Genomic DNA, 13637 nt, shown 5'->3' on the forward strand with positions numbered 1-13637 from the left:
TCCTACAACCCTGGGAAATGTTGCTTCTATATTTACTGAGTTTTCTTTTTTTCTTTTCTTTTTCTCTCTCTTTTTTTTTTCTACCCACCTGTTAATGTGGTACTGGTAACGGTCCATGATTTATCTTTAACTTTAGAATTTCAAGCTACTCTGATTTGACTTGTGTAATAGCAAACACAAAATACTTGAAAACAATGCACCTGTTTTGTGTTTTGAAGACACACGTCGCTTATAATTTTAGAAATAAGACTTTTGTGAAAGAAAACAAAAGTGGCCTCACACAGGCTGGGTTGTACCCTTAGGAGACGTCTCACAGGTCCTCTCATGACCACATGCATGGTGGGTAGGACTGAATGTAGGACAACAGCCGGCTTCCTTTTATGCAGGTAATGAAGCAAATGGCTACCTGTTTGCAACTCCAGGAAGCCCCTAATGAGCCTCCTGAGAAAGTTAATTCCCAAAGCTCCTTTAAGGGCTGAGCCTATTTTTTGTGCACATTTCAGAGCTGCTTAGAGTTTATCTTTGCTGTTCCAGCTGTCTTTACAGCTGAATAATCCAGGAATGGAGACAGGAATGGTCAGGCCCCACAGCCCGAGGGGCTCTGCACTCCTGGAAGAAGCTGACAAACTCAGCACTGGTCATTTCCCTTCCACTGTGCAGTTCTACCTTTCCAGTACTTTAGAAGCCCGGGGTGGATAATAATTCTTTAACTTTGTCCCATCAGAGCCTCTGTTTTCCCACTTCTAACTGAGACATGAAATTGAGGTGGCAAGAATTTGAAGTGCAGGCATTGTCTCTAGCAATTTCATCTATCACAGTGGCTCTAAGGGCTGGTTCTAAAATTCATTCTTCTAAGATTCCCATTCTAACTCCCAGACCCGTATTACTAGATGCCTACAACTATCTCCTCTTAGGTGTCTAATAGTCTTCTTTATTCATTCTAACATGTCCAAACCAGAGCTGTTTGCTTTCTCCCAAATTCATTACTGTGAGCACCTACTCAGTTGCTCAAGCCAGGGGAAAAATGCAAACATTATCTTCAACCTTTCCCAGTATGCCTGTCCAATTTGTTAAAGAGCTGTCAATTATTTCACTGGGATCTGTGTACTTTGGAATTGCTGTTTGCTTGCTCTAATTGCTGGCCTTTGCTCTCTTGTCTAGACACTGAAAACAACCTTTTAACTGGTTGTCAGACATTTCTTCTTGTCTCCTGGTAACCCATCCATTCTCCACAGTCACCAGCCTGACTTTAGACAACAACATTTTCAGATTGACAATGAGGTTGCAGTAACAGTGAGAGAGTGTGGTTTCTGAGCCATTTCAAGCACGATAATCATGGGATCTCCAAATCATTCAGTCTTTCCTTTGCCTTCAAATCCATAAGTAAACATGAGTACACTATTGGTATTTAACACAGAGATCCTGATCAAGTTTTCCAGTCATCTCAATAGTGCCTTTTATGATTAAAGAGTCTATTAGGGCCATATATTGTATTTAGGTGTCATGTCATTCAGTTGTCATGTCTTCTTAGGATCCTTCAAGATTCAATGGTTTCTATTTTCCTTTGAAGGTCAAGCTTGGCACGATTAAGGATACTGGCTGTTTTTATTTCCTATCACTATCTCAGTTTGTGCTTTGTATTTACACATGGAAATATTTATATTGTCTGTTTTCAGTAAGAATTCCAGAAAATGATGCTTCCCCCTCCTCATTGCATGCATCATATGGTTCTATCAGTCTAAGTCTTCCAGAAGTAGAGCAAGGCAGATTAAAACCAATGATAGGTTAGTTATGCATACACCTGTAAGGAACAAGAACAGGGAGGAAGAAGGAAGGGGTAGGCAGTGAGAAATACATAGTGAGAACGTCTCTCTCTCTCTCTCTCTCTCTCACACACACACACACACACACACACACACCACCAGCATATCAAAAATGTCGAGCATATCAAAAATGTCGAGGATGGCTCATAGAATTAAGTGGAAAACACATGAAAATGTAAACTATCAATACATAATAACAACTTCAGTGAGTATCAAAAGAGCTACATTTAGTGAATAAAAGTTATTCCCCCAAGATTGCATACTGTTTCATGGCATTAATATAATATACTCAAAGTAGCAAGTTGCAGAGTTAGAAAGTCCTAACTACCAGGGGTACAGGAGAGGTTGGGAACAAGAGTAGGCACAGCTGTCACAGAGCATCCTAGGGGCTCTTTCCTTGTTGTTATACAAATGTTCTGTCTCTCTACTGTATCACGGTCAGCATCCTGGCTGGGATACAGCCCAGAAGTGCAGTTAGATGTGCCTGCAGAGGAATGTGCTGTCTCTCTGCATTACTTATTACAACCACGGCAAATTTACAAAGATGTTAAAATTAAAATTTGCATTAAGAGTCTGTAGCTTATGGTCTCTGTATTCTATGAAGCTGTTAAGTAGGTAAACAAAAGCATTTTTATATAGGTAATATTTTGTGAAGTATATGCTTGTAAAAATTTCTAGACTTGTCTAGAAAGTTCTATCAGTGGGATCAATGGTGAGAGAGTATCTGAGAAGGGTTGGGGGAAGGAAAAGAATATGATCAAAGAATATGATCAAAATACATTGCATAGTTTTTCCAAAACAATAGCACATGGAAAAGCTTCCAGACAGAAGCAGCTAAGTGTTTATGTTAAGTGTTGTGAAGCTGGGAGATAAATAAAACTCTATAACTAGAATCTATATAATTACTGGTGGAACCTAGTAATTACAAATATCCATGAAAACACAGGAAGATTAATAATTACTAAACAGGATAAAACAAACCAATGGGGGGGGATGCCTGTCATTTAACTAATGACGAGGAATGAAGGAACACAGAGCATTGCCCAAGATGCTGAGAATTTTTTCTGCCTCTTAAACAGGGGTTGCAGAAATGGTCAGTGCTGAAAGCACAAGCTGCCTAAATGTGGACCACAGCTTGGTTCCCCAGAATCCATGTAAATCCCTACTGGCTATAGTGGCTTACCTGTAATTTCAGCCTCAGAAGGCAGAGACTGAGGAGCCCCCAGAGTAAGGCGGCTAGCCAGACTGATGAGCTCTGGGTGTGACTGGGAGACGTCTACTCAGTGAATGCAGTGGAAGATCAGATATTCAACATCTGCCTTTAAATGTGTGGGCACACATTTCCATGTAAATCCCTCACACCTGTGCTACACACACAAACACACACACACACACACACACACACACACACACATCCACATATTAAAAAATGAAACAGAATAAAAGTAAAGAACAGTATAACCCCCTCCAACATCCTTAGCAAGTATATAATTTTATTGTTACAAATTAGTAATTTTAACATTGTGAATACTTATGAATTAGCTCAATTAAATAAAAATGTCAAAAAAGGCATTGACTTTTACACTTTATTAAAGTACACATACTGATATGAACATAATACATACCACATTTTTAATAATAAAGAAAGAGGAAGGTACTGATTTTTAAAATTACAAAGTAAAACTATAAGGACACATGCAAGTAGGGCTAGGAAATGGCTCAGCCAGTAAAAGCACAAGTAAGGTTGTAACCTGAGTTCAAGCCATTGTACCCATGGAAAATCCAGGGGCAGGTGCACAATCTATAACCCTTGCACTCCCACAAGGAACTAGGAGGTGGCGACAGGATGGCCCAGAAACTCCTGGGCCAGCTAGCCAGGAGTCCACCCACAACAAAGCAGAAGCAAAAGGAAACAGGTTCCGCCGCCACTATATAAAAGGCCTGAACTGACTCCTGGAAGTTGTCCCCTGAAGGCCACACAGGCGCAGTGGAACACACACACACACACACAAATAACCTTAAGTTATGGTTACCGCTTTCCTTAGTTAGGATTAAAGATAAGTTACATATAAGACTTGAGACTCACAAAGATAGGATAGATGATAGAATATTTTCTTTAGTTCCTAATAATGTTAATGGGCTAAATATTAACTGTAGTTCTTATTTAGTAACTGTTTTGTTATATGTAATTTTACTATGTTAAAGTTAAAACCCTTCTTTTTATTTTACACAGAAAAGATGATGGGAGATGTCATTTTGTAAATATGGTTTTTTTTAAATTGGTTAATGAATAAAGCCCTGTTGGCAAATAGGAAGACAAGATAGGCGGGACTAGGAGACAAGGATTCTGGGAGATGGAGGAGAGGAGAGTCAAGACTTGAGAGAAGAGGTCTAACCCTCTCTCTGGCAAGATAAGATCACATGGAAACACTTAGATAATAGAAATGGGTTAATAAGAAATCCTAGTAACTGGCCAACAGTTTTATATCTAATACAGCATCTCTGTGTGTTATTTGGGGCTGACACAGCTCTGGGACCAGGCTAGAGGGAAAGTGCTCCTGAGAAAATGGAACCACAATGTGGGTACTAAGAGCTTCCACTTAAAACTTGAGAAAAGCTTAAGAAAGGTGACAGTTCAGGTGGCAAAGTGTTTGATTTGCAAGCACGAGGAACTGAGTTGAATCTCCCAAATTCTACCTAAATAAAGATAAGAGTGACAGTAGACAGTAATACCAGCACTGGGCAGGTGGAAACAAAGAAAATCCTTGGAGCCCAATAGCCAGGCAGCCTAGCCTAGGTGAGGCCCGAAAGGAACAATGAAATACTTTGTCTCAAAATAAATAAATAAAACAATAAAAATAAGCTAAATGCATCTGAGCTTGTCTTCTGATCTCCACTGATGGGCACACTCATGTGCTGTGTGCACTCAACTTCTGTGAGTGAGAACACACAAAGGTTCATAAGTGTAGTGTAGAAATTCTTTACAACTTGTATTTCTGAATAAAATCTTGTGTCAGCTTGACAATGAGATGGCATAACTGTTAAAGTCCATCCACTTTCAAAATATATTGAAGAGAAAATAATCATAGTTTATATAGCGTGTCAACGAGACAAATGCATAGCCACATTTTATGCAGAAAGAGAAAACCCTTCAAAGGCTTTTACACAAAGCCCTGAAATATCTTATGCTGCATTATGCAAAACATTTGTAAGATAGTTAAAGTAAGTGTGGCCCTGAGCTGCCGGCTTTTTTCTACTCATTATCACAAAAGCCATACTGGTATGCCAGGAAGCTCCTCTCAGGCTACTTGGGCTCTGGGCATGTGGGAAGGGATGCCTCTGTGCTTCCAAACTCTCTCTGATAAGTTTCCCGTTCGGCCCAGGAGGGATGCTGTCATCATAGCACTTCATCACTCCAGCTACGTTCTCGTGCCTCCACCCCCAGGAACTGCAGTCCCTCCTAAAGTTTCCTGTCCCACCTTGGTACTTCCTGCTGGGTCTCTGTCTTCCTTAAGCCCTTCCAGGCCTTAAGCAAACAGCAAACCAGCCCCCCCCACAAAGCGAACAACTAGGGACTAACTCTTCATATACAAAAATCAGGCCTCCGTTTCCTAGAGCTACCAGGTCTCCATCTGAGAAAGACAGTTTACCTTGCTGCCAGACTCCGAAAGGAATAAACTCACAGGTGCTTTAACCCAGAACCATTTCTGAGTTCCCAAGCTTCCACTCGAAGGCATGAGTCTACTACTTTTTCTACAATGTGGATTTCGGTACAGATTACAAACATTGGTAATGCTAACATAACTAAAACTTTTATCTCCTTTTATAAACTTTAAAAAAAAAAAAAATCATGCTTTGGGGGATTTACTTGGATCCACCTCTAGCACGTCAAACAGACTCCAGATAAGCACTGTCAATCAACAGCCCATTTCTCTCCCCATCTGCCTATTCCTGAGGGTGGGGTCTCTCTCCTCTCTCTCTCTCTCTCTCTCTCTCTCTCTCTCTCTCTCTCTCTCTCTCTCTCTCTCTCTCTCTCTCTCTCTCTCTCTCTCTCTCTCTCTCTGGTCTTGAGACTACCTTCCCTCAACTACCAGGACCATGAGCCTGGAAGTTTCAAATATACACCCAATATAAAAAAAAAAAAAAAATTCCCCTCAACTTTTTAGCTTGTCCTTCTGTCCCCAATCTATCTTTGTCGCAGAAGATCAACTGCAGACTGTTCCAGCGATTTACCAGCCCCAAGTGTTCCCTTGGAATCTGCATCCCAGATGGCGCCAGAGCAGCTAACCCCAGATAGGAACAGAGGGATGCTGGGAGGCTCTGATATGTTAAATAGGCACCTCAGTCAGCCAATTGTCCCTGGTTAGAGACCTAACACGTAATGCAGACGATCTTTGCAACATTCGTGCACATTATAAAGCAGAAAGAAAAATGCTTCGGGATAATTCTTGTAAGATGGAAGGCTATTTCGAAAGAATTCACATGACTTGATCATGGGATCATCAGTCGCACTCACAGATTCCCAGGTGTAAATTAGCCCTGACATTGCTACTGCAGCAGCCCCATAGGGGCAACAGTGGGGCTTAGTCCCCGTTTAATTCTGAGAAGGAATATGAAAGAACAAATCATAAGGGGAAAGGCGATTCTAACTCCATTAAACCTGCTGTTAACCTTGGGACTTCATATTTAAGTTTATTCAGGGCTCGTCTGTCTACCCCAATGTTGCAATATGCCAACACCTATGCCTCAAGAAACCAACGTACAAGTCACTGTGTGTCTAGGTGGCTCTGGCACCTACCACTCAACAATGACATGATCTCAAGTGATCTGATGTCAGACCTGGGTGAAAGCATTTGGGCCTCCGTTTTCTCCATGTGCCCCGCAGAACTGGTAATGAATCTGATAGTAAAAGGGGCACAGAATTCCCACTCCATATGTCTGCCATGGTTTATGTGCCTTGCAGACGCACAGCCTCTTGGGAACAATGCAACCAACATACACATGAGAAACTACACCAAGCATCACACAGAGGTTGAACAATTGATGAAACATAGTTTTAAAACAGCATAGTCTTTCTGCAGAATTACAAAGAAAATATAATAGAAAAACAGGTCCTTTGGATGTTTGAAACAAAAAAAAAAAATCACATTTTGGTTCTGACTCTCAAAATTCAAAACCCTCAAAAGGTCTTCGAGCCAAGGAAGCATTCAATGATTATGAATCTGCTCCTGAATACTCAAAGCACATTCTCTCCTTCTCCCCTCCCTCTCCATTTTCTCTTCTCTCCCCAGAAATATATTGGGATCATGATGACCTACAGGGCATTCACTATCACCTCCTCAGCTCAAATCTAACACTGGAGAGAACTACCCTTTGTCTGACCGTATGCCACATGTAGAAGGTAAGAAAATGCTTGCAAATAACAAATAACCCTCCTCCTCCCAGGTATTTCTTATAAATGGCCCTGAATTTGCACAGATTTGTTTTTTTTTTTTAAATGAAAACTATTTTGACATATAACAGACGTTGGCATTATTTTAACTATGTGCTCCGTTCTCTTCTCCCCCCCCCCCGTGTGTGTGTGTGTGTGTGTGTGTGTGTGTGTGTGTGTGTGTGTGTGAACCAGGATGGCCTTGAACTCAGAGATATGCAAATCTGCCTCCTACATACTGGAATTATGTGTGCTCCCACTCCTCTGTTCCCACCCTTTTTGGAGACAATTTCTTGCTAGCCTAGAGCTTGCCATGTAGGCTAGGCTGGCTGGCCAGTGAGCCCCAGGGACCCAGATACATGGTTTGCTTTGTTTTGTTTTTTGTTTTTCATGTGGGCTCTGGTAATGAAAGTCTCTCACTTTACTCAGTCCCAAATACTTTTTCTTAATCTCAGAAATTAGAAACAAACAAAAATGGATTATGTGTCAAAAGTCTTCATAATTATAGGACTTAATCCAATCAGAGACTTCGGCCTTAATCAAAATCTAGACTGAAGTGAAGGGGAATAATTGCAGGTATTTTACTAACTGCAGATAATGGTCGCTGCTGTGGACAACTCGGGAGCATGCTTCCAGGGATGCTCCAGGTCTCCTGAAGTAGTACAGAGCAAGATAGAGTGAGACGATGCTCTGCCACCCACTTTCCCCTATCATAAGAAAACGACTTCGCCTCCTGCCCTGAGAAATCTGAACAGCATTCCGCTTTAAAGACGGTTTCCTAAAACTGGAGAACAAACTTTTTTTTTTTCAACTCATTTTTTTTTATGGAGACACAAGGTTCATGCACTCTGATGGTGTGTAATATACTGCGTGCACACGTGTACAGTGTGTAGTGATCAAGTCAGGGTGAGAAGCGTTTCCGTGTCTCCCAACATGGCTCTTTTTTGTGTGTTGCTCATGGAGTGCTGTAACCAAACCCTGTTACAGACTCACGGAATTTTATAGCTCTTATCTAACCCTTGTCCCACCCCTCTAGCCTTTAGTTCTCTAACCACTATTCATCTAGGTTATTCTCTGAGGTCAACTCTTTGTTTCCAAAATATGGTGGGAAGATGTGGTATTTGTTTTTCTGTGTCTGCCTTATTTATCACTTAACATGATAAACGTCCCTGGACTATAAACCATGAGTAGAGTGAATCTTTATTTATTTTTTGGTTTTTACATATCGATCCCAGTTCCCTCGCCCTTCCTCCCTCCCTCCTTCCCTCTTTCCCTCTCCCCCCTCCCCACATGTATCCCGACCACTCTCCCCTCCACATGTAGAATGATGCCATCCAGTTGGGGTCATGTAGATATGACAGGTCATGTGAAGTAGGGACTAGGACTTCTCTCCTGTTAAGGTTAAGGCAGTATCCCTTCATGTGGGATGTGCCCACAAGGTCCTTTTGTGCACCAGGAATACATCCTGGTTCCACTGTCTGAGTTGAGGGAATCTTTATAATGACTTTAGTAAGGGTGGTCTTGGCTCTTCCTTCTCCTCCGAACCTTTTGGTATTCTTAGAGATGGAAATTAAAAAAAAAAATACTTAAAAGTCATCCTAAGATCAATTATAGTTGGTGTTAATATTAACCACAGAAACAACTAGGCTACTTATTCTAGAGTCACGTTCCTTTGCAGGAAGAAAATTTTAAGTCAATTTTGTACTTTAAAAAATTCTTGGGTGTTTTTTCAACCACTATTGCAGATGATCTTGGAAACATTAGCTAAATTAAAAGAATAAAACACAGGAACACGACTCCCTTTAGAATGAAATGTGTATCAGGTAAGGGAGCAGTGTACTGTGGACACATCTTGCTGAGAGAACATTGGATAGCTAACTGGTAACAGTCACAAATAAGCTGTATTTATTATGGCACAGCTTCCAGGACAATGCTCCGTTTAGTCTATACTGGTATCTGGGGAGATAAGCATAATCCAATGAGCTATCATATTAACATAAATTGTAGATGGCAGTTTACCTCACTATTTAACAACCTTCAGTCATTCCGTCTGAACAGAAAGGCTGTCTGAAGGTTTTCAATCAGCAGTGAACACCAGGATTGGCTGATGTTCTTGAAAGCATGTCCACACCTAGGAGCTACTCAGATATTAAAACTAAAGGGCGAGAAGGGCCAGGCGTGGCAAGTGCTTTTGTTTCCCGGATACCTTCAGTGTGGAAGAATCCTAGTCCTAACTCATCCTTTCCCTGCTCCCTGACTGTGCTTTCTTTTCTTGTTTAGTTTGTCCTATAGAAATTGACACTGAAATAGTTAATAGATGCTGTGGAATATTAGTTGAAGATGTGTTACACTTGTTTATGCTGTGCAATACTTGTTTAATGACGCAAAGATGTGTTGCATTCTTCTATGTTGCATTTGTTTAACCCTGTAAAGTTGTGTTACTCTGCCCAATAAAGAGTCCGAGTACCAATAGAGACAGGAGAGGGGTAGGTGGGGCTGCCAGACCAAGAGAATAGGGGACACCTAGAGAGAGGGGGAGAGATAAAAGGAAAAGGCGGACACCAGGGGGCAACCACACAGACACCAGCCATCCACAGAGTAATAAGGAAAGGAAGATATACGGAATAAAGAAAGGAAAAAAGCCCAGAGGCAAAACTTAAAGAGAAATGGGACAATTCAAGTTTTAAAAAGTTGGCTAGAAACAAGCCAAGGTAAGGCCAGGCATTCACAAGTAAGAGAGTACATCTCCGTGTATTTATTTGGGAGCTGGGTGGTGCCCCCCCACAAAGATTAAAACCAAAAAAAAAAAAAAAAACAAAAAAAAAAACTACAAATAGGTGGTATATTAATTGAAAAGACATGTGAAGTCAGAGGAAAGGAAGGCAGGCTTGGGTGTCCATGCCTGTAATCCTAGCTACACAGGAAGCTGAAGCAGGGCCATCTCAAGTATGAGGCCAGTCTGAGGAATTTAGTGAGCCTCTTGTCTCAAAAAGAGAAACTAAGCATCTCAGATGGTGGCGTGCTTGTCTAGGATGGGGGTTTCCCGTCTCAGTACCACATGGAGAAGAAAACAAAACCTTAGAGAAAGGAATTAAGCAAAGCACATCTCTTCGAAAAGCAGTCTCCTTTAACTTCAGGGTTTTTCTGTTATTTCTTCCATTGCCAAAGTTGTTCAGAGACCTCCATTTCCTCACCTCCAAGTCACACAACACACCCTTCAGGCTTCCATGCCTCCTGCTTCCGTGTACTGTCACCAAGATACAACAGTCTTCCTAAGGGTTAAGCTCAGTTAACACATTTAAGTGCTTAATTGTATTTCTCCTTTCTGAAGCAGTCAATGAGCCCTTTCTAGAAGCTTCCATCTCACACTGCCGTTGGCGTTCCTTCTCCCGCTGCATCACCAGGCTTAGAATGTTCTCATTTCCAGTTCTATTCGTGGACACTGGTAGCCTCACTTGGCACCAGACATACATTCTGTGTTGACTCCCAAGCCTCTATCATAAACCTTCTTAAGTTTCAGATTTATGTATTTAGCCTGTATTTGTTCATCGGCAGATGCTAGAAGCATTTCAGCCCCTCCCCTGTTGCTATCTGGCCTTCAACTGCTCTTATTTATGCACATCCACTGCAGCAAGAAGGAGCCACCCCAGTGCCTTCCCCATACTCCAATCTGCATCCTACATTTGCCAAATCATTTTGCTCATCTCCTTCCTGTATTTTTGTTGTGTCTTATTTCTGGTCTTCTCCCCTGATTAAGCTTTAGACTAATGGTTTTGGCATTCTTTAACTTCCTTAAACTATTGTGTACAATTTACAATTCAGACACTCCTGCTACTTCGGTACTATCTTATCCATAAATATAAAACCCCTCATGGCCCCTCATGGAGAGGGAGCTCACCTCCTATTACTCATCACCGTAACCCCAGGCTAAGCGCATCTCTAGCCAATATTCTGTTTTTACTGAGAAAAAAAAAAAGTGACTGGCTGAAATGTAAAGTCCGAGAATTTAAATTTTCTTTTCCGCACTCACAAACTATATGGTCATGACACAAAGGGTAGACTGGCATCATAAACAAGCATGGATGAACTCAGTAGCCCCTGCAAAGAGTGTGAAACTCAACAGCAGTAATAAATTCAAGGAAGTCGACATGATGCACTCACTCGCTTACGCAATTAAAAGCTACTGAAGGAGGCAGCAGTTAAATGGGAAATTAGTACTGACATGGAAACTCACTCATCTGTCACACACACACACACACACACACACACACACACACACAGACAGACACTCCTTCCCCTCTAGGACTGCCACCTTTGTCTCTCAGCTAAGGAATCCTGTGCTTTTACAACATGCAAAAACAATATAAAAGCCCCAACCTCACCAAAGCACTGACTTCTCTAAGCGCTTTCCTTAACGTTTTGTGCCAATGGGTTTTTATTTTTATGCTGTACCAACCATGCAGGGTTTGTTCTTTATGCTGTGCCTGTGTCATCCTGGAGCCATGCGGGAGTTTTAATGCTCATTGCTCTTGCTCATAAATGGCTGGGTCATTTTAGTCTTTTACAGCTATACCCTGGAAGGGTTTCTCTGCTCTGAAGAATGAGGTAGGTTTGGGTATTAACAGCTTACTGTGCTCTTAGTTTTCACTTTCCAGACAGCCTCTTTAACTTTCCCAAATACCATGATGCAGACTATTACAGAGGAACAGAAACATTTTGTTACCTCTTACAAGAAGGAGCATTCAGGACCTGGGATTTGAACACTTGACCTTAATCGGGTACACTCATCGGCAAAGTGCTTTACCTCTCAAGGCTTCAGGCAGAGAATCCGTGATGGGCACATCTGAACTCGAGGATAACTTCTGCCACACTATTTTACTTTCTCATGTGACTCGTCTTCCCTGATCTTCAATCCACCATGGAACACCAACCTCTCCTTCCAGCTGCCAGCTAAGGAAGCCATAGGAAACTGGAGAGTGCCCCTCTGCAGTTTCACGACTATGCTTCATCCTACGGGCAGATGTGGATGCTGCTATCACCCAAAGCAATGGGACTTCAGTGTAAGATGCCTTGTTCTGAGAGATGCAGCATCTTGCCTCTTTCCTAGACTCCCTCTAGCTCCTTGGCAGCCTATATGGGGGCTGCTAACTCTTCTATGTTGGCTGCATTGCTCCCCTGGGTGCTGTGCTCACTGTTTCCAGGTGCCATGGCAACAATGAAGAGATTAAGAAGCTGTCAGGAAGGACAGAGGAGAGATGGGAAGCTGACCTCTGGGAAGGTCCTTGGGAGGAACTTCTCTTCATCTGCTCTTCCACAATTTCCTCCTCTTTACACAGCAGGGGACACTCAGGTCCATCAGCTCCTTTGCTACTTGATGGGTGCCACAGAGGACGGAGCTTTCTGGTAGGAATAACAGTATGTTCCCAGGGTCTCTGGCTCTCATCTTTCCATCCACTGACACTAGCCAAGCCAGTACCGGAGAAACCCCTGCCTGGGTTTTTCCGACAAGATGCCCACCAAAAAGCAAAGCTTCATCTTCACCCAGCAGCCAAGGGCAGAGAAGGAAAAAAAATGTGGGTCTGAGAGTCAGTGCTCCTAGGCCCAGCCACATCCATCTAAGGAAAGGGTGCTCTCCTACAGCCATGGAGACATGGGCTCCACCTGATGCTGTGTAGCTGCATGTTCACAGCAGAAACATGACACTGCAAAACCAGACAGCTAACTTAAATAAACTGAAAAACTGAGTGGATAACTATTTGGTACCCGACCTCCCTTGCCAAGGTAAGCTTTGGACAAGATTGCCACAGATACACAATAGACCTTGCCCCAAGCATTCACATTGGCCATGAACTTATGCATGTTAAATGCTTAAAGTGTTCCACTCTATAAGAATTTCAAGGTGTTTATTTCTGGTTTCATCCATATGCAGCACACTTCTCCTATTCAATTTTCCTGCATATTTTGTGAGTTTCCAAGTTTCCTATCCAGCACATCACCTAGCAGAATTCGGATTCATTTTAAAACAGTAGTATTACCTAGTTATCACTAAATCCGGATAAGCATGTTTGTTTGAACCTGACAGGTTTAACACTACATGAAACACTATGCTTTGATGCTCGATATTTAACTCAACCCAGTAATACCCTATTAATATATACTTTCTCAAGCTTAGGAGTGCTAAGCCTATTCTAATATCAAAAAGGAAAGGGGCCATAGCCTGGTGGTATACGGCCTTGGATAACATGCCAGCAATCTCAGTGTGAGCATGTGATGTAGGTACGCATGCCACACTCCGTCTTAAGCCTCTGCAGTATCTGATTATTCCCTCGTGGCTTCTTTATAGTTATTGATTTTGTTTTGGTTTTGAGACAAGATCATGCCAT

Source organism: Phodopus roborovskii, unplaced genomic scaffold, assembly GCF_943737965.1.
Source record: "Phodopus roborovskii unplaced genomic scaffold, PHOROB, whole genome shotgun sequence".
NCBI lineage: Eukaryota > Metazoa > Chordata > Mammalia > Rodentia > Cricetidae > Phodopus > Phodopus roborovskii.